This window comes from Jatropha curcas, chromosome 10 (genome assembly GCF_041381405.1).
Source record: "Jatropha curcas cultivar XTBG-Jc1 chromosome 10, XTBG_Jcur_1.0, whole genome shotgun sequence".
NCBI lineage: Eukaryota > Viridiplantae > Streptophyta > Magnoliopsida > Malpighiales > Euphorbiaceae > Jatropha > Jatropha curcas.
The window spans coordinates 19,210,382-19,233,328 of NC_143160.1; the positions used below are offsets into that span (position 1 = coordinate 19,210,382).

The following is a 22,947-nucleotide window of genomic DNA, read 5'->3' on the forward strand; positions in this document are numbered from 1 at the left end:
GAAATCCCATATCTTTATATCCCTAATCCAACAGCATTTAAAATAGTTGAAACTGATGCTTCAAATGTTGGATACGGTGGTATCTTAAAACAAGTCATTAATGGTAAAAAACGTATAATTCAATATACATCTGGTCATTGGAACCAAACTCAATTAAATTACTCTACTATTAAAAAGGAAATTTTAAGTATAGTCATTTGTATCAATAAATTTCAATCTGATTTATTAAACCAAAAATTTTTACTTAGAATTGATTGTAAATCTGCAAAAGATGTTTTGCAAAAAGATGTTAAAAATCTTGCTTCTAAGCAAATCTTTGCTAGATGGCAAGCGATTCTTAGTATATTTGAATTTGATATTGAATTTATTAAAGGAAATAATAATAATATTCCAGACTTTCTAACTAGAGAATTCTTACAGAACGATGGGAAAAAAGAAGGATAAGGGGAAGAAACCCTTAAATGAACCTGATTCACCCACTAAAGCTCTTTCTGAGCACTCAGAAGACCTTAGTAAAACCCTTACTAGTAAACCAGACCCCACTAAAAACCTCCAACAATGGATCGAAGAACTTAGTAAATCTCCAGAAATAGTAAAGGCGCTACAAAGTATCGCATCCTCTTCCACAGAGGACCCAGGTATGATTTCTCAACCTAAAGCGATCGTATCCGCTCATAGTACGGCTACTCCGTCTCAAACGGTAGGCGGTAAAGAGTTATCAAATCCGTTGAAAGCTGTGGCTTTGCTAAAAAGTCAATTCTCATTTACTTCTAGTATATATAAATGGTTTATAAAGAATGTATATGATTATGAAATTGAAGTTGAGGATGGATATACTGATATCAATCCTTGGCAAGTTATTCAAAAATATTATCTTGAGCATTGGTATTTTGTCCCAACGGACCCTTCAAAACCTCAGGAATACTACCATAGTATTTTAGTAGATACTGGTTCAGTAAAAATCAAACATACTTTTGATACTCAACATAAAACAGTTATTTCATACTCTTCTCTTCAAATAAAACGCGTCATCCATCCTAAGGATTAGCCCGTATCTTCTTTATATACTCCTGTTAGATTTAAAACTCTTTCTAAGTATAATCCTACTTATAATTATTTTGATTATAAAGAGGCTTGGGAAAAGGTTTTTTGTATTCAAAACCCAACTCATACTTATTCTTGGTTAATTTATTTTGACCAAAATATTCATAAAGATTTAAAAATCCCCAATTGGTTTAAACAATGGTGGCAATCAAGAGGAATTTCTGAAGAAATTATTACCCCAGAAATCCTTTCATTATATCACTATTTTAAAACCAATTATAAACCAACTCCTGAAGAAGCCCATATACCATCATTAATGTACTATAGTATGACCTTCTTTACACCATGGGTATACCAATGGTTTTTTGACTATCAGCATATTCCTAGTACTCAAATTCCAATGATAGTAAAATGTCACAAGATAAAATGGTGGGGATCATTCAAAAATTCCACTACCCAACTTAAAATCAGTCAATGGATCACCAGTAAAAAGGCCAGCTCATCATCCCTTAAAAATTTAACTTATGCTAAAACACTTGCTTTACCAGAAAACCCTGATTTTGGGATTCAAAAAGCTAAGTGTCAAGCCAGGTTAGCTGCTGCAGCAAAAACGCCTGAGGAGTATAAACTGATCTGTGAAGAAATGTTCCAATTACTTTCTACCAGTTCAGATCCACAGGTAAAACCTTCATCCAGTAAAATTCAAGCAGAGTCTTCAAGTCAATCCTCGACCAAGACTGTTCATAAAGGCAAAGGTAAAATCTCATCATCTTCCTCGGATACCTCCACCTCATCTTCTGAAGATAGTGATGAATCTTTATCTGTTGTAAAAATTAAAAGTAAAGCAAAAGAAAGAAAAGAAAAAATAAAGAAAAAGAAAAAGAAAGCCGACAAGATAAAAAGAAAAGTAAAGAAAGGATTATCATTATCCTCATCTTGTTCGGACTCCATATAAAACAAGGCAGGTGGAACCTTATTTCACCATCTAAACAGTAAAGGCCAAGCTACTGTTTCTACAGGAAAAGCCAAAGTACTATTTCAACAGTAAAAGTCAAGATTCCGTGGCAGACAATCCACTGTTCATCTACAGTAAAAGGTCAACACTGTTCAAGATTCGATGGCTGACCAAATACTATTCATGAATAGTAAAAGATTATTTTGTTTTCTTTTAAAGGGAGCCTATCCTCTTGTGAAGGCATAAGTTTAAGATAGTCTAACTTAAGTTAAAAGTTGTAAACCTCTCAACTCTCCCACTCCTCTCTTCTCAAGTTCTATAGTAAGGATTCCAAGTTCGAAGTCTGTTTGTAAAACAACATACTTGTAAGTATAAATTGTATTTCAATTTTTGTATTTAAATAAAATTGCTTATTTAAATTTATAAACTGCTACTTTCTAAGTCCGTGTTTACGGCACTTTCTCTTCTCCCTTTACACTCTGACTTAGTTCTGGGGATCCCAGGCTAAGGTTACAGGAACCTGTGAATACTCAAATTTTGAGGCTCAAAAAGCCTGTTGGTTGACTTTGCTACAGTAAATTTGACTGTGCTACAATGAATTTGCTACAGCAAATTTAATTGTGCTACAGTGCATTTGCTACAGTAAATTTGACTTTTCTACAGTAACTTTGACTCACAAGGCTCAAAGAGCCAATTTTCCCGGACTGCAAACAGTCCGGCCGGACCGGAGGCCATTTCGGAAGTTCACCGGAAATATGTCAATATGGTACTTGAAACGTCCGGAATTTTACGAGGATCGCGGAACAGGTCCCGGAATATTTTTCGGAAGTCCGGAACTCCCAAAAAGGCTCCCGAAGCGAGGCACGGTGGCCACACCGGCCACGGCGGCGCCAGCCCACGCCAAGTCAAAAACCCGAAAGGGCGGCTTAGGCAAAAGTCGGGGCCCGCTAAGTCGAAAACCCGGAAAGGGCGGCTTAGGCAAAAATGGGTAGCTCGCTAAGTTGAAAACCCGAAAGGGCGGCTTAGGCAAAAATTAGAGCTTGAATGAATAAAGTTGGAACGTGCTTGGAAAGCTTAAAAGTCAAACAACACTCTAATAAAAAAAAATAAAGCCAAACAGTACAAGCAAAAAGCCAAAAAAAAAAAATAAAATAAAATCCATGAAACAAAAATACATCTCAAAACCAAAGAATAAAAGCCTATCAGAGTCTAGGTGGCCCGTCGCCTCCGTGGGGCAACGTCCTCCGAGTCATCCCTAGCTGTTGAACTCTCTCCAGCCTCGCCTGTCCAAGGAGTCAACACAATCTCCTCATCAATCCTAACCCCCTCACCAGTGTCAGCCTGAGTCCAACCCTCAAGTGCACTCAGCAGTGCGTTCCTCCTCAGCTTTTCAACCGGCCAGACAGCATTCACGAACCAGGCCCGATACTCAGGAGAAGTCTGAATACCAGCAGGATTAGGTAAAGGCCTAACCATCTGATGATCTCTAACCCAAGCTCTAAGGACAGCTCGGGTAACTCCCGGAGTGATGGTGGAATCAGATAAAGAGTCATCCATGATCGGTACAGTCTGATCTATTCCCATCTGCCTCATAACGCGCGAAGCGCAGTACCAAGTACAATGGGTAAGGCCTAAAAGGTAAACCTGAGTATGGTAAGAGCTGACTTGAATAAAGCGGGTAATGTCGTACCAAGGTACAAACCACAACATTTCGTTTGGACCCAATTCAATCAGCCATGAGGTCCAGGCATCAGCAGACGGATGTGTGATCAAGATCCTCCGCATGCGATACTGGACAGGGTTATAAGGCAGCAAAGTAGGAGTGGCAACCACTTGGAGATGGTCCTTCAACCAAACCTGAGTAATGGATCCTTTCTATTACAAAGGAACAGGCCAAAAAGAAGAAAAGATAAGAAATAGAAAAAGAAGAAATACCTGAAGAATAATAGGAGAAACCGTCCAATCCTCAAAGCCTAAAGCGGCTCTGTCGAGGCTCCTGATAGTTTCTGCCAGCACAATACCACCTATGCAACCCATATCCTCCATCTGCCGAACCATGGGACAAAGTCGCAAATCCCCGTAGCCCGGATCCTTGTTGAACAAGAAGCCAGCCAATAAACAAAAAACCAAGGCCCGCATCCTTAGCCTCATCCGGTCTGGGTCATCTGAACAGACCCCTGAAAACTCATCAATCAGGGGCAACAAAATTGCTTTCTGATCACCAACAATCATGGCCCTAGCTTGTGGTCGGCTGAACTGAAACAGGTTTTCAAACGACCGAACATACCCGATCTTGACTTCATGCCTGACCAAAGGGGCATTGGGGTCGCACCCTATGATAGCACAGAACTCCTCAAAAAGAGGACACATCTCCTCCATCATGGCTCCGAACCGGAAAACATGGGCCTCAGGATCCCAAAGTCTGATGCAGGCCCATAAAAAGTTCCAGTCGATCACCACCCCCCTGAGCGTAACTAACGATAGGAGAAAGACCGTACCTCCCCAAGTTGATCTTTTCGACTTTGGAGAGACTCCTAATCCAGCTGTGCATGCTGTGAGTAAAAAAAGGATTCATTCTTTGAAGATAAGAAGAAGAAGAGAGAAAAGGAAGGATGAATGAAAAACCAAACAAGAAACTTGTTTTTATAAAAGAATGCGCCGAATGATGGCGGCAGCTGCCGCCAAATTGCCACCGAACGAGGGCGGCAGCAGCCGCCAAAACGTCAGCGGCAGCAGCCGCCGACGGCGGGGGCCACAAAAAAAAAAAAAAGTACATCCGAAATGGTGAAACCCCATTTTCATTTCAAACATGCATACATATTTTCAATACTAACCCAGTGCAGGTACGAATAAAATTCAATACAAAAGTACAATGCAGAAGCACCATCAAAGGGGAAGTTTTGAAGGGTAATCATGGAAAGGATCCAGCAAAGGGTACGCAAGACTTCAAACAGTACCGAGGCAAAGCCGATTCAAGGGGTTAGGGCCAGAATGATTTCTCCGAAAACCCAAAAATGGAAGATGCTCCGACAGAGAGGTGTCTGAATTTTGAGCTTAAAAGCGACAGAATAAAGAAGTTATGGTTGGGTCTGCACAGTCACGATGCTATCCCTACACTACTCAAGTCATCTCAGAATCAAGTTGCCTCGACATTCTTTATGGAGAGGCTGCTTCTAAAAAAAGAAAAAAAAAAAAAAAAAGGAAAAATGGGTCAAAAGGAACCTCTGCACAAAAGAAAGAAATCAAGGACAAAGCTACAGGAAATCAAGTTGTCAAAAAACGGGTCAACTGCAATCTCTGTTAAATTCAAACCCATCAAGGGTAGATGACAAATCATCTCAGCCATAAGGACAAAGACCGCAGCGGCTGCTCACATTTTGAAAAGCAAGTTAAAAGAAGCAGTCATTTCCACAAATTGGATGACAACAAACAACTTGAAAATGAAGCGCCTAGCATGGTACAAGTACAAGTGTCCTTATAAACAAGGATCATTTCTCAAAACAAAGGAAAGGAAGAGTCTCCTCAAAATTCCTTATGGAGAGGAGAACCATTGAGGAAATAAGTTTCAAATTCAGAGGAAGATAAAGTTCAAGAAAAAGAATCAAATTAACCTCAAGAATTCAAACATGGTGAAGCCAAAGCATAAAAGCTTCTTCAACACTCAAGCCACTCAAGTTACCACCACAATGTGGGTATTCAAAACTCTTTGTGATGAATACAAGTCATATTTCAGTCAACCAGTGGTAAAACCACTACAACAACAAAGTCAGATTCGCCTAAAGTCATCACTATCATACGAACTCGAGTCAATAAGTTGATTCAACATCAAATCGGGAAGGAACCCCACAAAGACACCCAGTCGGGAAGGAATCCCACGAAGAAATCAAGCCAGAAATGAATTCTGCATCAACATCAAATCGGGAAGGAATCCCGCATAGACATCCAGTCGGGAAGGAATCCCGCGAAGAAATCAAGCCAGAAATGAATTCTGCATCAACACCCAGTCGGGAAGGAATCCCGCGAAGAAATCAAGCCAGAAATGAATTCTGCATCAACATCAAATCGGGAAGGAATCCCGCATAGACATCCAGTCGGGAAGGAATCCCGCGAAGAAATCAAGCCAGAAATGAATTCTGCATCAACATCAAATCGGGAAAGAATCCCGCATAGACATCCAGTCGGGAAGAAATCCCGCAAAGACATCAAGCCGGGAAGAAATCCCGCAAAGACATCAAGCCGGGAAGAAATCCCGCAAAGACATCAAGCCGGGAAGCAATCCCGCGGAGAAATCAAGTCGGGAAGGAATCCCGAAGAAATCAAATTGGAAATGAATTCCACAATCAGCATTAAGTCGGCATTGAATTTTGCCTCAACAGCAAGTCGGAAATAAATTTCGCACCAAGACGGAAAGGAATTCCGCACTAACATCAAGCCGGAGATGAATTCCGCATCAGCCGAGCACGAAGTTCGCATCCTGGAAGGAACTACGAAAGACCTGATTCTCCCCATCCCCCGAAGAGCTCTTGGAGATACGTAGGCAGCCACAAAGGCCCGGTCACAAACATAAGTTTGCATCATAAATAACATTTTCTCTTTGCCAACATAAATCCATGCATTTGATCATTTCATTTAAAAAAAAAAAAAAAAAAAAAAAAAAAAAAAAAAAAAACAACGGCGGGGTTTCCTCCTCTGCCCATCCTCAAAATTTGCGTTTCGGACAACCACCGACTCCCATAAATCATTTTTATGGTCGACGGTGGGGGGCAACTGTGAATACTCAAATTTTGAGGCTCAAAAAGCCTGTTGGTTGACTTTGCTACAGTAAATTTGACTGTGCTACAATGAATTTGCTACAGCAAATTTAATTGTGCTACAGTGCATTTGCTACAGTAAATTTGACTTTTCTACAGTAACTTTGACTCACAAGGCTCAAAGAGCCAATTTTCCCGGACTGCAAACAGTCCGGCCGGACCGGAGGCCATTTCGGAAGTTCACCGGAAATATGTCAATATGGTACTTGAAACGTCCGGAATTTTACGAGGATCGCGGAACAGGTCCCGGAATATTTTTCGGAAGTCCGGAACTCCCAAAAAGGCTCCCGAAGCGAGGCACGGTGGCCACACCGGCCACGGCGGCGCCAGCCCACGCCAAGCGCGGGCGAGGCCTGGCGCCCAGCGCGGGCGAGGCCTCTCGCCCCGCGCGGGCGAGGCCTCCCGCGCCGCGCGCGGGCGAGGCCTCTCGCCCCGCGCGGGGAAGGCCCCTCGCGCCGCGCGCGGGCGAGGCCTCTCGCCCTGCGCGGGCGAGGCCTGTCGCCCCACCGACAGGGCGGTAGGTACCGCCGAGCCTAGCGGCAGCTACCGCCCAGATTTTTGAGCGGTGGCTACCGCCATGCCAGGCGGCAGCTACCGCCCGGGACCCGAAAATGGCCTATAAATAGGCCATTTTCAGGCTGTTTTTGACCTCTTGTCTGTATTGACGGACGAAACCTTCTCCCTCTCACGCTCCTTGCGTCTTCTTTACCGCTTTTTGCATTTAATTTAATTTTATTGCATTTATATTGTGTTATTTGACCACTAAAATAAAATAAAATTAAAAATTAATTAATATACCTAAACGAGGAGCTAAATCTGGAGTTAAGAAGTGGCCGACGATTAAATCAGGTACGTAATTAAAATTCTGCCTATTTAATTTTAGCACTTCATGCATGCTTCTTTTCTACTCTTAATCATTCTATAACTGCATAAAAATGCATACACGTCAACTAAAGTCTTGCTTAATCAAAAATCAAACCTTTTACAGCCAAAAGTCGTAAAATCGAACCATTTTGGCGAAACGCCTTAAAATCAACACTTTCGACTAAAAGTCATAAAATCAAACCATTCTGGCGAAAAGCCTTAAGACCAACACATTTCGGCCGAAGGCCTCAAAATCAACCATTTTGGCGACAATCGCCTAAATTACACATTTTAGCAAATGAATTGCCTTAAAATCAACAATTTTGGCTTAAAGTCTTAAAATCGACATTTTTGGCAAAATGCCTCAAAATCAATCATTTTCGGTTTAAAACCGTAAAATCAACCATTTTAGCGACAAATCGCTTAAAATCGACATTTTTGGCAAAATCAATCATTTTCGGTTTAAAACCGTAAAATCAACCATTTTAGCGACAAATTGCTTAAAATCGACATTTTTGGCAAAATGCCTCAAAATCAATCATTTTCGGTTTAAAACCGTAAAATCAACCATTTTAGCGACAAATCGCTTAAAATCAACATTTTTGGCAAAATGCCTTAAAATCAATCTTTTAAGCGACAAATCGTTTAAATGAACCATTTTGGCACAAATGCCTAAATCAATCAATTTTTGGCAAAATGCCTAAACAAAATGCACAAAGCATACACACACTCATGCACAAAGCATACACACTCATGCACAAAGCATACACACTCATGCACAAAGCATACACACTCATGCATTAAGCATACCCATTCAAAGCCCTTCAAAGAAGGCCTATCGAACTACGTTGACTTTGATCTTCCATTCAAACGGAAGTACGTAGGCACGTTCGGGATTTCACCCCGGGTGGCAAGTCGAAATCATCAAAATCACACAAACATTTCATTAATCCATCATTCACCTTGCAAAGCATTCATCCATCGGTTAGTTCATCAGCATGACATAGTCTCGGGATCCACCTCGGGTTCGCAGACTGTGCCTTAAACATTGGGATAATTAATCTAGTAACTAGGTTAATTAAAAATGGAGTCACTTAGGGTTTTTTCCTAGTTTACCCTAAAATAATTAAACAAGGTGGCGACTCACACACTCACGTGCATTTCTTCCTTTAGTCACATGCATTCATATGCCGGTGAATATTTTGGGGAGGGGTACACAGAACCCTCAACCTTAATTAAAATAAAATCAATTAAAATTGGTTGAGTTGATTGATAAATATTAAATAAATTGTTTATTGTGTTGTCTGTTAATCATAAGTATGCTCTGTGGATGCAGTCTAGTCTGATCTTCCACATCAGAAATTTGTTTTGGATTGTATGTTGTCTTATAAATTGATAGGTATTGATATATCTGCTGGAAACCCAGAAGTGCGGGCTACTGGTCCAAAGGACTATTTAATAGTCATCTTCTTGGTATAACAACGCCATGTATCATACTTTAATATGCAATACATACATGTTATTATAAATACCTTAAATCGGACAGTTGTAATTATTGTATATGATTTAGATTTAAATAGATCTTTTACTTATTTCTTCCCATTCAGTATATTTATTACTTAGTGTTTAGATTCGGGCGATCTTTGGGTTGTAATTGGTATCAGAGCATTTTTGAGTCCATTTGGCTTAGATGGATTTTAAATACAAATTTAATTTTAATGTGCTGCAGTGTACCGATTTTCCACATTCCAGGGAGAACATTCCCTGTGAATACTTTGTACAGTAAAAGTCCCTGTGAAGATTATGTTGAAGCTGCAGTGAAGCAAGCTATGACCATCCACATTACCAGTGCACCAGGCGATATTCTGATATTTATGACTGGCCAAGACAAAATTGAAGCGGCCTGTTATGCCCTTGCTGAGCGCATGGGACAACTCATCTCTTCGTCAAATAAAGCAATACCTAAGCCCTTGATACTGCCTATATACTCCCAACTACCAGCTGATTTGCAAGCAAAAATATTCCAAAAGGCGAAAGATGGGGCCCGAAAATGCATTGTTGCCACCAACATTGCTGAAACATCATTGACAGTTGATGGAATTTTTTATGTCATTGACACAAGGTATGGTAAAATGAAAGTTTACAATCCTAGGATGGGTATGGATGCTCTCCAAGTTTTTCCTGTTAGCCGCGCTGCTGCTGATCAGCATGCTGGACGTGCGGGTAGAAATGGCCCTGGTACATGTTATAGGCTTTATACAGAAAGTGCTTACGTAAATGAAATGCTGCCAAGTCCAGTGCCAGAGATCCAGAGGACCAACCTTGGTAATGTGGTTTTGTTGCTGAAGTCTCTCAAAATTGATAACTTGCTAGATTTTGATTTCATGGACCCACCTCCATAGGATAACATCCTCAATTCAATGTATCAGTTATAGGTCCTGGGTGCACTTAACAATGTTGGAGGTCTAACTGATCTTGGCTGGAAAATGGTGGATTTCCCATTAGACCCTCCACTTGCTAAGATGCTGTTGATTGGAGAACAGCTGGGATGTATAAATGAGGTTTTGACGATTGTGTCGATGCTTTCAGTGCCATCAGTGTTTTTTCGCCCCAAAGATAGAGCAGAGGAAAGTGATGCTGCAAGGGAGAAATTTTTTGTTCCTGAATCTAACCACTTAACTTTGCTTAATGTTTACTTGCAATGGAAAGAGCACCAGTATCGGGGAGATTGGTGTAATGATCATTTTCTGCATGTCAAAGGATTACGGAAGGCTAGAGAAGTCAGATCCCAGCTGCTGGATATTCTCAAAACTTTGAAAATCCCATTAACTTCTTGTGGGCATGATTGGGATGTTATAAGGAAAGCAATTTGTTCTGCTTATTTCCACAATGCAGCAAGGTTAAAGGGCGTCGGGGAATATGTCAACTGCAGGAACGGAATGCCATGCCATCTTCACCCGAGTAGTGCGTTGTATGGCTTAGGTTACACTCCTGAGTATGTGGTCTATCATGAATTGATTTTGACAACGAAGGAGTACATGCAGTGTGCCACTGCGGTGGAGCCTCAGTGGCTGGCTGAGCTGGGGCCAATGTTCTTCTCTGTGAAGGAATCAGACACATCCATGTTGGAGCATAAGAAAAGGCAGAAAGAAGAAAAAACTGCAATGGAAGAGGAAATGGAAAATTTGAGGAAGGAGCAAGCAGAGGTAGAGAGGGAAAGCAAGGAAAAAGAGAGGCAAAAGAGGGCAAAGCAACAGCAGCAAGTCTCAATGCCAGGGCTGCCACAATGCACTTCCACTTACCTGAGACCCAAAAAGCTCGGTTTGTGAATGTCAACTAGGGCTGTCCACATCGCTTATTCGGGTTATCAGTGCAAGTGATACAAAAAGCGGACAGAGCACTAAACACGTTAGAGATGAATCTGTTGGTGAACTGGATAGAAAATTTAAAATGTTCCAACTGGGTCCAAAATAACCCAAATTGAACCGCCTAACCAGTATGTATTTATCTGTTGAATGTTATTAACATCTACCTACTATAACAGATGTTGTACAAGGGCGAAGAAAATCATTAGTTGATATATATATATTTTAATGTAAATATGTAGCCATAATATTGGAGTGCTTCAGTGAGCATACTGGTCGGATAATTTATTGCCTTGTGTAGCAGAAACTGTGCATTGCAGGTAAGGATGTTAGGCGTTGTTTTGATGGGATTTACACGGCTGGCTATTGGTATGACGGAGCGCCTAGATGTCTTATGAGATGCAAACAAGACGCTAGTAGAGAAAAAAGAATATAATTCTATTGATTCAGCATCTATGATATTTTTATTTTTGATACTTTTTTTTTCTGCTAAATAACCATCTGTTTTTTGTATCATTGAATTAATTCTTGATTTAACTATTAGTTTAAGGCTCATTAACATTAATTCTGTCTTGCTACTTTATTTATGTACGGACAGAATTTTCCCCATTCATTTATTTCAATAATCATAATAATATAATATGAGGTGAGCCATTTTGTGTTTGTGTAAAAAGTATCATTCAATTTCTTCTTGTAAATTTCATTTCAAGATGGCAACGAATGCATTTATAATACAGAGTTTAAAATTATACTATAATTGTCTTAATATTAACACAGTTGATAATCCACTTTAGTAGCATAATTTGAAAATTGTACTCTTAATCAATTTACTTGACTGAATAATCTCAAAAAACTTTCTGAGTTGAATTTTGACTTAGTCCACCAACCAACCTCGGCACAGGATGCGCCAAGGAAAAACGAAACGAGAAGAGCACGCGCCCATCGACCTCGAAAATGGGCAGCCGTAGGGATGCATTGTCCTCTATCTATAACCAAGACGACTCTTGACAATAGATATCTCGCCTCTCGCATTGATGAAGAACGCAGCGAAATGCGATACTTGGTGTGTGATAAGGATCCGGGATCGGGAATCAAAGGAATGAGATGTAAGTTCGCCTCTATGGCACCCCACATTTATAATGAAACGGAAACACCAATAATCGAGATTAAACGCTCTATGGCACCCCACGTTTATAATGAAACGGTAACACCAATAATCGAGCAAAGAACAAGATAAACGCCACAAACGAATTGTAAGTTTACCTTAATTCTTGATGCAATTAGAGGATAGCAAATTCTCACAATCACTCTAATTAAGAAGAACATGCAAGAGCATGAACAATCTGTCTTTGATTCAAATTATGCCAAAAATCCCGTTTTACATCTTAAGGAGGCTATTTATATGCCTTAAACAAACATAACCCTAAAGAAGAGCATCTAACTAGGCTGCCCTAGGGCCAAAACACATGGGCTTAACTCTAAAACACAAAATAAAGTCATTTCCAGCCCAAAACAAACAACTTAATATTGGGCAGATTGCATGCATCATAAAACCAACCCAAAACAACTTAAATAAACACTATGAGCCCATATCCCTTACATATTAATTAGACCAAAACAAGCAACAAGGGATAAGAACACGTCGAAGCCCACTAGGAAGCACCAATGGATCCATATCAGTGTGAATTGCAGAATCTCGCGAACCATCGAGTCTTTGAACACAAGTTACTCCCGCAGCCTTTTGGCCGAGGGAACATCTTCCTGGGAATAACACAACATCGCTCCCACCGTGTGAGGGGGTGAATTCTAGCCTCCCGTGTGCCGGTCGCCTGCGGTTGGCCCAAAAGCCTAGTCCCTGGCGGCGAATGCCATGACAATCGTTGGTTGAGTCTTTGAACACAAGTTACTCCCGCAGCCTTTTGGCCGAGGGAACATCTTCCTGGGAATAACACAACATCGCTCCCACCGTGTGAGGGGGTGAATTCTAGCCTCCCGTGTGCCGGTCGCCTGCGGTTGGCCCAAAAGCCTAGTCCCTGGCGGCGAATGCCATGACAATCGTTGGTTGCAAGACTCTCGGACACGGCCCTGTGCGGACGCATGCCTTAGAACAGTGAGACCCAAATGCGTCGGTAAGGGCGCACTACCATCGCTACCCCAGGTCAAGCGGGATTACTCGATGAGTTTAAGCATATCAATAAGCGGAGGAAAAGAAACTTACCAGGATTCCCCTAGGAACGGCGAGCGAAACAAGAAATGCCCAGCTTGAGAATCGGACGCCCTCGGCGTCTGAATTGTAGTCTAGAGAAGCGTCCTCAGCGACGGACCGGGCCTAGGTCCCCTGGAAGTGGGCGCCGGAGAGGGTGAGAGCCCTGTCGTGCCCGGAGCCTGTCGCACCATGAGGCGCTGTCTGCGAGTCGGGTTGTTTGGGAATGCAGCCCAAATCGGGCGGTAAATTCCATCCAAGGCTAAATACAGGCGAGAGACCAATAGCGAACAAGTACCGTTAGGAAAAGATGAAAAGGAATTTGAAAAGAGAGTCAAAGAGTGCTTGAAATTGTCAGAAGGGAAGCGGATGGGGGCCCGCGATGCGTCCCGGTCGGATGTGGAACGGCGACAAACCGGTCTGTCGATCGGCTGGCGACGCGGACCGATGCGGATCGCTGTGGCGGCCCAAGCCCAGGCTTTTGATACGCCCGTGGAGACGCCGTCCCGACGATCATGGACCACAGCATATGCCTTCAAGGCGTGCCTCGGTACTTGCGCGCTCCCGTCGTCAGCCAGTGGGCTCCCTAGGCGAGTAAACCCGTAAGGCTCAAGGAAGCTGACTGGCGGGATCCCCCCCGTGGGTTGCACCTCCGACTGACCTTGATCTTTTGAAGGGTTTAAGTGAGAGCATGCCTGTCGGGACTCGAAAGATGGTGAACTATGCCTGAGCGGGCCAAAGCCAAAGGAAACTCTGGTGGAGGCCCGCAGCGACACTGACGTGCAAATCGTTCATCTGATTAGGGTATAGCGGGGAAAGACTAATCGAACTGCCTAGTAGCTAATTCCCTCTGAAGTTTCCCTCAGGATAGCTGGAGCTCGGGACGAGTTCTATCGGGTCAAGCTAATGATTAGAGGCATTGGGGGTTCAACGCCCTTGACCTTTTCTCAAACTTTAAATATGTAGGGAGACACGACTGCTTTGCTGAGCCGCACCATAGAATCGAGAGCTCCAAGTGGGCCATTTTTGGTAAGTAGAACTGGCGATGCGTTATGAACTGGAAGCCCAATTACGGTGCCCAACTGCACGCTAACCTAGAACCCACAAAGGGTGTTGGTGGATTAAGACAGCAGGACGATGGTCATGGAAGTCAAAATTCGCTAAGGAGTGTGTAATAACTCACCTGCTGAATCAACTAGCCTCGAAAATGGATGGCGCTAAAGCGTGCGACCTATACCCGACCGTCGGGCTAGATCCAGGCCCTGATGGGTAGGAAGGCATGGCGATCGCTGCAAAACCCGTGGCGCGAGCCTGGGAAGAGCGACTGTCGGTGCAGATCTTGGTGGTAGTAGCAAATATTCAAATGAGAACTTTGAAGGTCGAAGAGGGGAAAGTTTCCATGTGAATGACACTAGCACATGGGTTAGTCGATACTAAGAGACGGGGGAAGCCCGTCCGACAGTGCGTTCCTGTGCGAGCTTCGAAAGCGAATCGGGTTAAAATTCCCGAACTGGGACGTGAAGGTTGACGGCGACGTTAGGAGTCCGACGACGTCGACGGGGGCCTCGAGAAGAGTTATCTTTTCTGTTTAACAGCCCGCCCACCCTGAAATGACTCAGTCGGAGGTAGGGTCCAGCGGCTGGAAGAGCACCGCACATCGCGCGGTGTCCGGTGCGCCCCTGATGGCCTATGAAAATTCGGAGGACCGAGTGCCTCCCACGTCCGGTCGTACTCATAATTGCATCAGGTCTCCAAAGTGAATAGCCTCTAGTCGATGAAATAATGAAGGCAAGGGAAGTCAGCAAAATGGATCCATAACCTCGAGAAAAGGATTGGCTCTAAGAGTTGGGCTCGGAGGTTCCAGTCCCGAACCCGTCGGCTGTCGGCGGACTGCTTGAGCTGCTCCTGCGGTGAGAGAGGGTCGTCGTGTGCTGGCCTGGGGACGGATTAGGAACGACCCTTCCGGGGGCCTTCCCTGGGCGTCAACTAGTTGACTCAAAACTGGTACGAACAAGGGGATTTCGACTGTTTAATTAAAACAAAGCATTGCGATGGTCCCTACGGACGCTCACACAATGTGATTTCTGCCCAGTGCTCTGAATGTCAAAGTGAAGAAATTTAACCAAGCGCCAGTAAACGGCGGGAGTAACTATGACTCTCTTAAGGTAGCCAAAAGCCTCGTCATCTAATTAGTGACATGCATGAATGGATTAATGAGATTCCTACTGTCCCTGTCTACTATCCAGCGAAACCACAGCCAAGGGAATGGGCTTGGTGGAATCAACGGGGAAAGAAGACCTTGTTGAGCTTGACTCCAATCCGACTTTGTTAAATGACTTGAGACGTGTAGGATAAGTGGGAGTCAAAAGGCGACGGTGAAATACCACTACTTATAACGTTATTTTACTTATTCCGTAGATAGAAGGCGGGGCTATGCCCTCTTTTTGGACCTAAGGCCGTTTCGGCGGCCGATCCTGGTGAAAGAAATTGTCAAATGGGGAGTTTGGCTGGGGCCGTGCATATGTTAAAAGATAACGCAGGTGTCTTAAGGTGAGCTCAACGAGAACAGAAAACTCGTGTGGAACAAAAGGGTAAAAGCTCGTTTGATTCATATTTCCAGTACGAGTATGAACCATGAAAAGCGTACCTATTGATCCTTTAGACCATCGAAATTTGAAGCTAGAGGTATCAAAAAAGTTACCACAGATGTTACTATAAGCTTGAAGTCACGACGCTGTGCAACTACCTTCTTCAATATCCCAAACAGCACATCTGTGCTTAAAGATCTTTCATGTGCTTCATCCATGACTATGACCCTACAACAAAACCATCAAACTAAAGACTTCCAATCCAGCAAAAATGAGTTGCTCATAAAATTGAGATAAACAATAATTTCTTACCTATACTTGTCAAGATCAGAATCTTTTAGAGTTTCACGCCAAAGCACTCCATCTGTCATATACTGCACAATTGAGCATATAAAAGTTTAGAATGTTGTTGTCTTACAAGCATAGAATACACTTCAAGTAAAGGTTGATGAAGAAAGTAACATGAATTGGTCAATAACCTGCAATTACAATGATCAATAATACTGCTGCACCTACTAAACTTAAAATAACTCACAATCGAAGTCCTCAGGAATCCAGACACTGTTATCAAATCATTCTCAATGTTTTCCAGCTCTTCAATTTCAAGAGGGTCACTTTTTTGTACCGTCTAACTATTCCCATAGATTTCCAATTTTTTATTTTTTCTTTTACAACTTCTTAGAAAAATGCTCACACAAAGCATCATGTTACAGGAGCATCTACCATAACTTTTAACAAAGTAGACTAATTTAATTTATCACAAAAGCCCTTGATTAGAAATCTTTTGAAACCATTGATGCAAAATGAAAGTGAAGTTTAACTGAAAAATAAATAAATAAATTAGAAGTTACATATGGACATTTAAGCAATCATCATCGATAACAAAGGCTTCTAAGAAAGTATAAAGTAACATCTAATGAGTTCATTATCATAGATTTTATATCACACTTGCCTTGATTATGGTGTTTGGCCCAGTCACATCCTCAAAACGAATGGCATAACCAACTTTATCTCCCAATTCAGTTTCCATCTCCTCGCTAACTCTTTTTGCGACACTCATGGCTGCCACACGCCTTGGTTGTGTGCAACCAACTATACCATTTCTCGGATACCCATCTTCATGGAGATACTGTCAAAAAAATCTAAATGTCAGGTTCCACTTCATGAGGTGCCTATAATTCCACTTGTATAACTAGTTGAACATTTTCTGCAGGTTAAACAAAAAAGAGAGAATGTAATACATAGGGAAAACCTGTGTCAATTGAGTTGTCTTTCCTGAACCAGTTTCTCCTACAACAACAATGACCTGATTTTCACGAACCACCTATCCAGTGCACATTTATAAACAGAATGAGAAAACTGATCATACATAAATCCAAGGGAATAACCAACAGCAACAAATGAAAGAGTAACTACTGAATAAACTTTTTCTGCGTTCCTCAACCTGCAGTAAATCCTCGCGCACTGAGTATATGGGAAGATATTGACGTTGCTGTGCAAGGGTTTTTGACTTTGCAAAATCACTCACAGCCTCCTGCTTCTTCAAATGCTGAGCAAATTTGGCATCTTCTTTAAAATCCACTTCTCCTTCTTCGCCTACTGTGGCAGTATCAGCATCAATCTAGAATAAAAAGAAAGATGTCAATAACCTCAAATTTTCAAAAACTGTTGAAGTTAGAATTTTGTCCTACAATTCCAAGTTAACTACCAGTAGATTTTTTTTTTTTTAAGTGACAGCATCTCAAAATCTCATTTTGGATTAATCTTACTTTTATAGATGATATGATGGGAGTTTAAACTTGCAAGTCACCTTAGATTTATATTAATCAAAATTCACAATTGATTAGGCTTAAAGTGCATTTAAATTTTAAGTGGAAAAATCTGCTGTTGAAGATAAAAGAAAGAGGTCTTCGGTGGTACTATCATGTGTTACATAGACTCTCACGTGACCCAGTTTGTAAGCATGATGTTTTTTGTAGTGGAGGGTGCTAAAAATCGAAGAGGTCGACCTATAACTACATGAAGGGAAGTATTCATAAAATGTAAGCATGCCCTATAACACGGTGATTTTAAAAAAATTTTCCCTTTCAATGTTCTTTATTCCACAAAATGCATTTCAAAAATTTTTTTTCCCCAGTTCATACTTTGCTTTTCGTTCCTATTAATTTGAGGGTAGATATCATAGGATTCATATAACCGAACCCAATTAATTTGGGATAAGGTTAAGTTATTGCTGTTGTGAGTGGAAAAATCTGTGTAAGACTTCCATGACAAGGCTGTTGAATTAGCTGTCGTAAGAGAGAAGAATAGAGTTCTCTTTAAAAACTCTCATCATCGTGCATTAAAGTTTTGCTCCAAAAATTTCCAGCTCAAAAACTAACGATATCAGAGCCCTTTGGTTATTAAGCATCCTAATCAGAGTTTTACTCAAGAGAGTGAAACCTAGTGTCAATCAAGGGAGCTTTTCAAGCAAAACTCAAGCTCAAAGAGTCATCATCATCATCATCAGAAATCGGCCTTGGAAGTATTCTCCATGTTGGAACTTTTAAGAGGAGGATAAGGATTGTTGGCACAAGGGAAAGCTGCAATGCATTAAATGAAAGAGATTTGATTGTCAATTTAAGGAATAAAACAGCTCGAACATGCCACAAAAAGCAGTGGAAGGAGACCATGCTTTTATTAAGAAAAAAAAAAAAAAAGAAGAAGAAGAAGAAGAAAGAAATGAGGGTTTGGTTGTGAGAAGTGCACTAGAAAATTATAGAAGAATGTTGGAGAGAAGTGCTCTACGGAGAAATCAAGAATTTTGGAGACAGTGCTCCATAAAAGATAATCAAATAGTTGAAAGAATTGCTCAAAAATCCAATTAATTTAGCAAGTTGAGGAGAGGGTTCTCCAAGATGATTCGAGTTGAGGTATTTTGCAACAATATGAAAGCTCAGAGTTTTTATCCAAAGTTCCAAGGAGGAGAATTAGAACTTTGTCCCCCAACTCCAAGTTACCTACCAGCAGACCTTTTTTTGTTTGTGACAGCATCTAGAAATATCTATTTGAATTTATTATGCATTTATTAATTGTGTGGGGCAAATTTAAACTTGCAAGTCATCTTAGCTTTATATCTAATAAAAATTTAAATTTGAGGTGCAAAAATCTGCGTAAGCCTTCTATAAAAAGGCTCTTGTATTAACAGTCATAAAAGAGAAAAATATTGTTCCATTAAAAACTTTCTCATCTTTATGTATTAAAACTTTTCTCCAAAAATTTCCAGCTCAAAGAACTAACAAAAACCTATTAATGGAAAAAAGATGAAGTACATTTCCACTGAGACCATACCTGTTCAGCAGTTTTCTCAACACCAAGAATATTGCCAAGTTTTGATCCAGCGAGCTCCCAAAAACGCTGGCGTGACTTGTTCATTCTTTGCTTTTCGTGAATTTCTCTCACTAGAGCAGATCCTTTCCGCGAAATAATGGCCATGTCAGAGGTGGGATCTTTAATGGGCATAATAGGCTCAGCTTGTTTAGTAAAAACAACTCTTCCATCAAGAAAAGGGGGTTTTGTATCTATCACAACAAAAGACATACGGTTTAGCTAAAAGGAAGTTTATTACTTTTTTTTGCATTCTGTTCCACCAATCAACTGAGAAGGCTTATCATAATGTTCTCTTACCATGTACGAGAACGATCACTTTCCGTTCTTCCTCATCATCCAAATCAGCCTGCACTTCAGTACCCCTAACAGCACCAGATCTCAATAGCTGTCTGTCCTCCCACTGGGCATTATCAGCAGTCAGCTGAGACAACCTATTGCTTTGCGCAAAGTGACATTCTAGTGCCATCTTTTCGAACCAGTATAAAAGGTGTCATGATGCCACAAACTCATTACACAAGAACAAATGAATGATTCTCATACTTGAAGAAACCTTCTAATGGAGAAACAACAATTTCCTGATTCAAATATGCACTCAAAAACATTATGATCAATTTGAAACACCAGAAGGCATGCAAGTTTAATTAGATAGGCAACAAAATAAAAAAGGGTGCTAATAGTCCATTACATATAATATCCATCTGCCAACATGTCAGCAATGTAAGCCAATTAACACTAAGGCGCCATCTGGTATAAATGAATCTAAAACGTAGAGTTCATTGACAAATGAACTCTGTTTAATGTATTTTCATGCCTGGTCTCATAAACTCGTAACATATGGAATTAGATTGAATTCCACAAAATCTATGATTCAAAAAAATCTAGAATTCAGATAAAAATATGATAGTTATCAAGAATACCCTTATAGAAAGAGAGAAAAAAATATGTTAGGGAAAGAAATAAAAAGCAGCGTGAAGAGAGAGAGAGAGAAGGAAAGAGTAAAAGGAGATAGGAGATGTGAATTAAACGGTGCGAATTTTTTGTCCAAAACCTAATTTGTATAAATTTTGTGGAATTTATTTGAAATTCCATTAATGGAAATTAGTTTAATTATGTTCCATCTCTAGAATTCAGTCCATGGAATTGAAATGAAAGTTTTTTTGTATATATACCAAGCATGAAAAATGGAAATTCAATTGAATTCCACAAAACTTTGTGGACTTCATTTATACCAAACAAGAGGTCAAAGACAGATGGAGATACAGAAAATCTTTTCCACGGATTTTAAACATACCAGTCTTTTGGCCAATTCTGCCTCTTTTTTCTGGAATGAGGCTTCATCCCCTAGGAAAAATGATGAGCTATCACCAGCAAACATTGTGTTACCTTCTTCTCTGTCATACCTATATGATGAAACTCCAGTCAGCAGAAATGGAAGTGTATGTGCGTCAGACTGTCAGTGTGTGTGAATATATATATATCAACAACCAAAGAGAATACTACTTGAGAGTCATCAGTCATCCCTTCTGGACTGATACCAAATAATAGATGAATGCTCCAATTTCACATGCAGTAATAACTAATATCCAGAATGCAATTCAAAAAGTATGAACATGTCTAGAGATACAGACAAAGGGATGAAGCAAAACCAAAGATACGAAAATGTTATATTGATATTCATGAATTTTTGCATTTTAGGATTTCTTCTTAGGGCACCAATGAAGAAACACTGAAGCTAATTTTGGCAATCGTAAACTAATTTAAGAAACAAGTTACCATGCACGATCAGCATTATACTCCATCTCTATGCGCATACTTTCAGTAATCTCAAGATTGTTTTCTTCAGATGAATAAGGTTTATCTGGTCCCTCATCCTGCACAAGCAATCGATCGAGTAAGAAAGTGCACGGTCGTCATCTAAATGTACAGAAGAAATTTGAACATGTAACTTCATAAAACAAAGTACAGCATGCATCAACAAATATTTACCTCCGATGATCGCGAACTTGCAGAGGAGAACGAATGTTGATGGGACCTCACGGCATGTCTAGAACTTGAAGACTTAGCTGAAGATCCAGAGGCCCGTATTGGAACTGGAGAAGGAGCAATGTTATCCCATGGAGAAGCAGTAGAACCTGTACATTTCCAAAAGTTATATACTCCAAAATTGGCAAGAGAAAGGGCGTAGAAGTTTCAATCATATAAGAAACATCACAGCATACCAATAGAGGAAGGTGTATGGCCACCTAACCATGGGGACACTAAACGAGCATCAGGTGAGGCCCCAACAAACATGGGCGATGGTGAAGAACGATACCGTCGGTTGGTATTAGGGTGACTATCCCGATAAGGTGTTTCTTCCCAATCCCATCTCCCATCGTCCCAGTCAAACCTCCCTGCAAGATACATATAATTTGATACTAGAACGTATCAACAAAATTTAAATGCAAGTTCACAATGCTAGAATCTTGTGATGCTTCTCCCCTTGAGTGTTTTTATTCTAGACTACAACTCTAAAACGGTAGAAGCCCGTGATTATGTCCCCCAACCCAACCCACCAATACGGAAGGGATTGGTGTTGAAGGAGGAAAATGTAGAGGGTACAGATGGGCTAGCAGGCTTCATTGACAATCCATAACAACATATTATAAATAGAGGTTTTCATAGAAACAATTGGACATCCAAAGTTCATCATACACTTAAGAGACACATGCATATGTATCAGAAAGTAAGTTAACAAGTAAAAATTTTATAGATAAAGCAACATGCCAATTCTCTGTTATTTTTCCACATTTGTTGTTTCATTCTCCCTTTTTCTTTTGTGTAAAGCAAAAGGCATACAAGATACGAAGACAATGTGACATGTACCTGGTGTTCGACTTGAACCTTCATATCTACTCCTTTTTCTGCCATAATCTCTGCTATCTTCTCTTTCATACGAACCACGTGCTTCCCTTCCATGACTCTGCTCTTCACGATTAACAGTATGCCTGTGCCTTACCTTCCTGCTTTCTCTCCTGGAGTCATCCCTAAAATCTTTTCTGATGCTTTTGAGGTCCTCTGTCCCACCCTTAGGACTCCTAGATTGGATACTGGACGAGCTACGGACATTTCTAGTCATATCCTTCAATTAAGAAAGTGTAACTTACTAAAAATCACATACAAAATATAAAATTACAAGCCAATAAATTTGCTGACATACTTGCTAACAATACTAGAAGACAAAGTGATAAAGAAGATTAATAATTTGAATGTCAAAATATAATCAGATTAGCCAAAATATAATACCATGATTCTGCCTATACCACCCTAAACCTTGCTAGAGCATATGATACTACTAGAATAAAGAATTGAGTAATCCCTAATTGAAAATGGACTTGACTACTCTACATAAAGTCTAAATAAAACAAAAACAACCCTGAATAGTGACTGCTACAGTAATGAGAATAGTTTTAACTTCAGAATCTTTGCTTATTAATTCTGAAGTTTTGATCATGTTCTCCGACATCAACATGCATATATATGTTAACAAAGGTTCACAAACATCCCCGATATTTGAGTAAACTGTGTAACCAAAATGCCAAATTGCCAGTAGAAAAGACATCAATGCCAAAAAGTTGTATAAGTAAAATTCACAAGCATCCCCGATATTTGAGTACACTGTGTAACCAAAATGCCAAATTGCCAGTAGAAAAGACATCAATGCCAAAAAGTTGTATAAGTAAAATTCACAAACATCCCCGATATTAAA

At 40.7% G+C, this 22,947-nt stretch overlaps 3 pseudogenes; 2 read left to right on the forward strand and 1 right to left on the reverse strand.

Moving 5' to 3' along the window:
* The first annotated feature begins 424 nt into the window (after nucleotides 1-424).
* LOC105634604 (pre-mRNA-splicing factor ATP-dependent RNA helicase DEAH7 pseudogene) lies at nucleotides 425-11,032 on the forward strand (annotated as a pseudogene).
* Nucleotides 11,033-13,188: 2,156 nt separating this feature from the next.
* LOC119370524 (25S ribosomal RNA) lies at nucleotides 13,189-16,168 on the forward strand (annotated as a pseudogene).
* Nucleotides 15,950-22,317, reverse strand: LOC149493223 (pre-mRNA-splicing factor ATP-dependent RNA helicase DEAH7-like; annotated as a pseudogene).
* Nucleotides 22,318-22,947: the final 630 nt, after the last annotated feature.